Here is a 4,045-nt window from a genome sequence, read left to right as displayed (position 1 = left end):
AGAGAAAAAAAATAAGCCCATTGTCACGTGGGAAGAAAGGACGCAAATGCAGAAGTAAATAAAAATAATAATATTTTATTTAATTATAAGGACAACAGAAAGATAAACAGCAAACGAAAAACAGAACACAAAAAACCCGATCGGAAACTCCGACGGAGCTGCTGGCGCAACTAAATGAAAAATAAACAAAGTGAAACCAAAACAGAAGGAAGCGGGACGCGAACCCCGGTCAGCCGCGTGGCAGCCGGGAGCGTTACCACCGCACTGTAGTGGTGCTGGAAAACGGGAGCGCGAGAACCTCTAATACGCTTAGGAGCGAAGGGAGAGGAGGGGAACTCCGAGGAGCGCTAGACCCAACACCGCGACTAACAATCGCAGTGACCGGTCGGCGCGCCCTGGATCGCGGAGCTGACACACCAATCTGAAACCAGAAAGAAACAAATAAACAAAGTTAGGCAGTTCTAGACTGCGGATTCGAACCGGGGTCTTTAGCACGGCAACCGCTTGCTCAGCGGAGTCGCCACCCAGCGGTTGGAGAATCCAATGTTCAGAATAACTGAAGGCACTGATGCCAGAATACTTTCAGCGCTTTAACACAGCGCTGAGTGAAACCGCTAACGCTAACTGCTAGCGCAAAATGAACTGCAGTTCGAGGACTGCACTGCGTCGCACCACACTATATCTACGAGACCAACAGAACATACCAGTTACCTCAAACCTTGCGGTTTTACTTACCCGAATGGCATACGCCACCAGGGCTACCAGCTAAGGCTACGAACGTGTGGACGACTGCCACCACGGACCGGAAAACAAACAAAGGTGCGACACACGCTGCTGTGTGGAGCTGGCTTAAGTAGTCAGCCCCACGGCTGCGGGTGATCAGCACTAATTAGGAGGCCTGGTATAAGAGGCCTTTGTTTTCTGAGCTCTGTAATGTCTGCTTCGCTGGGAACCCGGGGCACGTTCACCAGCTACCACAGACCTCGTTATACCCATAAGCCAGTATCCATAATTAGCTTGGCTTTAAAATTAAAATACAGTTTTACTAAATAAATATTTGAACAATCATGTTTTCAAAAATGTCTATCTCCATTACCAACTTTTATTCCCCCCATTATCCCAGGCTTGCCAGGACAATCCCTAAGGTCCAACCTACCCAGCAGGAGGCTTGCTTTAATCCCATCCAGCATCCGGAAGTAAACGGGAAATGTTGCACACTGTAGCACAGACTTAAAAATAAACGACTGAGCAAGATGAGAAATAATGAACTGAGCTGGAGGCAGAAACAAACGACAGACCAGCAGAGCAGAAAGAAATGACTGACCACCAAATTGGATCTAAACAACTGACTACAGAGGAGGACATAGAGGTCACCACATAAAAAGAAGGATGGATCATTAGAACAGGGTCCACCAGCCCAGGTTCTGTATCATCCATTTATTCATTCATAACATACTTCTGTGACACTGGACACTTGGCAGTCAGTCCCAGCATGTACCACACTCCAAGGGACATTTTTACTAGCCAAATCACCTACTGGCATGTTCTTGAGAGGTGGAAGTAAACTAGTATCATATTATTCCTATTTTTATTTCTTTGTTACGCCACTCTATACCTATTTGTGTTCATCTTAAATTTACTAATTAAAAATTTTGAGAGCTTGCCAAAATAAAGTAACTTAATTAAACCAGATTTACACCGATCAGCCATAACATTAAAACCACCTCCTTGTTTTTACACTCACTGTCCATTTTATCAGCTCCACTTACCATATAGAAGCACTTTGTAGTTCTACAATTACTGACTGTAGTACATGTTTCTCTGCATGCTTTGTTAGCCCCCTTTCATGCTTTTCTTCAACGGTCAGGACCACCACAGAGCAGGTATTATTTAGGTGGTGGATGATTTTCCGCACTGCAGTGACACTGACATGGTGGTGGTGTGTTAGTGTGTGTTGTGCTGGTATGAATGGATAAGACACAGCAGCGCTGCTGGAGTTTTAAAGTTAAAAATTATTTGAGAGGTCACACACTGGGAATTAATGCAAAAGGTGTTCAGTGTAAACACAACAATTAGTAGGGGTGTCCACACACTTTGGCCGTATAGTATATGCATTTTCAGAGAAACAGATTTGTTTACCATACCTCTTTATTGAGCCTGTTATCTTATGTGATGCTACTTGGTTTACATTGATTGGAGGATCAGTATGGGAAGCATGCCCGCCGCTCTGAGTTTAATTAGTACTGTGTATCATTGTTTGCTTTGAAAATATATTGTAATTCATGAAGGAATCAATAAGGAACCCAATGGAAAAGCTGTAAATCACATTTCCAGTTAGCCCTGTTTAAAACCACAAATGATATCGAACCGCTGGCAGTTTGCAAGAACTAACACACCGCTGGCCTTGTCTTCATTATCCCGCAGAGAGTGATAGAGATTAATAAACCTACAATAAATACACATTTTCCACTCTTTTTAACTTTAAACCCTGCATGCTAATCACAAATTCATCCACCTGCTCACAAGAAATATTGACATTTTCTGAGAAGTCGATATAACATTTTTTACTCTATTTCTATCCACACACAAGCAGGAGGTCTGAATGCAAAATTCAACATCCATTGTAAAATGAACACTGTATATTTTATATCCTGATTGTTTGTAAAGGATAGTAAACAACTTTTCTATTTGGTTTCAGAATCTAATAAAACAGAGAAATATTGAGGGCAGTTACTGCTTCTGCTAGAGCTTCTTTCCCCAGGCGGTCGGCCTCCTCGACACCCAGCCACCCCCCTTACCTTGTACCCACCTGAATTGAAGTAAACCGAACAAACCAAATCAAACACAGCCCAAAGCCTGCACTATATAAAACTTCAACAGAGACCAGGACTTTCCAATTTTTAGTGTGAAAGAACTGTATACACACATAGAGAGAGAGAGACTCATACAGTGTTGTGTATAAAGGTGTGTGTATAAACCCCTGTCCATAAAAACATGGTCTAACCCCACTGAACACCTTTGGAATAAATTGGAATGCAGATTCAGAGCAAGGTCTCTCATCCTACATCACTTCCTGACCTTAAAATGCTTCTTTTGACTGAATGGCCTGAAATTGCCACAGATGCACTTCAAACCTTGTGAGAAGTTTTCCCAGAAGAGAGGAGTAGAGCCTGTTATAGGTCAGGTTTTCACATATACTTCGTTTTATTTTTTTCAAAATGTGTTTCAATTATTTTGTCTTTAAAATAAAAGTTACAGGCCTTATAAAAACTGCTATAAAATACCTCCTGACTTCAGCTGTAGCTTAAGCTCACCAGTCTCTTGTCATGTAAACACCTTTTGCACTGATTTACATGTAATTTGGGAAATGTCTTTATTATCTAATGAAATACTAAACGATGATTGGCTGACAGCTTTATATTAGTACAAATGTGAAGGAAATGAGTAGTGTGTGAAATAAACATTCAGTCAGCACCACAATGACCAGGGCAGTTGTAGCCTAGCAATTAAGGTACTGGACTAGTAATCGAAAGGTCGCTGGTTCAAGCCCCACCACTGCCAGGTTGCCACTGTTGGGCCCCTAAGCAAGACCCTTAACCTTTAATTGTTTAGACAATATACTGTCACAGTACTGTAAGTCGCTTTGGATAAAAGTGCAAATACAAATACTTAAACAACAGAGTAATTAGAGTCTTACACTTTATTGCCAAAAGTATTCGCTCGCCTGCCTTCACATGCATATGAACTTGAGTGACATCCCATTCTTAATCCATAGGGTTTAATATGATGTCTGCCCACCCTTTGCAAATATAGCAGCTTCAACTCTTCTAGGCAGGCTTTCCACAAGGTTTAGGAGTGTGTTTATGGGTGTTTTTGACCATTCTTCCAAAAGCGCAACCCCACACCATAATCCCCCCTCCACCAAACTTTACACTTGGCACAATGCAGTCAGACAAGTACCGTTCTCTTGGCAACCGCCAAACCCAGACTAGACCGATGTCTAGAAGCGACACCTAGCGTGTGGCTTATAAGGTCCATGTGGCAC

General features: G+C 42.3%; 1 long non-coding RNA gene across 1 annotated transcript; it reads left to right on the top strand.

Moving 5' to 3' along the window:
• The first annotated feature begins 642 nt into the window (after positions 1-642).
• Positions 643-2,747, top strand: LOC134332709 (uncharacterized). Its single transcript, XR_010015288.1, has 3 exons — positions 643-819; positions 1,124-1,421; positions 2,699-2,747. It is a non-coding gene; the product is annotated as an uncharacterized LOC134332709 (long non-coding RNA).
• The last annotated feature ends 1,298 nt before the right edge of the window (positions 2,748-4,045 follow it).

This window comes from Trichomycterus rosablanca, chromosome 18, assembly GCF_030014385.1.
Source record: "Trichomycterus rosablanca isolate fTriRos1 chromosome 18, fTriRos1.hap1, whole genome shotgun sequence".
Classification (NCBI taxonomy): Eukaryota; Metazoa; Chordata; class Actinopteri; order Siluriformes; family Trichomycteridae; genus Trichomycterus; species Trichomycterus rosablanca.
This window is presented reverse-complemented; position numbering and strand designations above follow the sequence as displayed.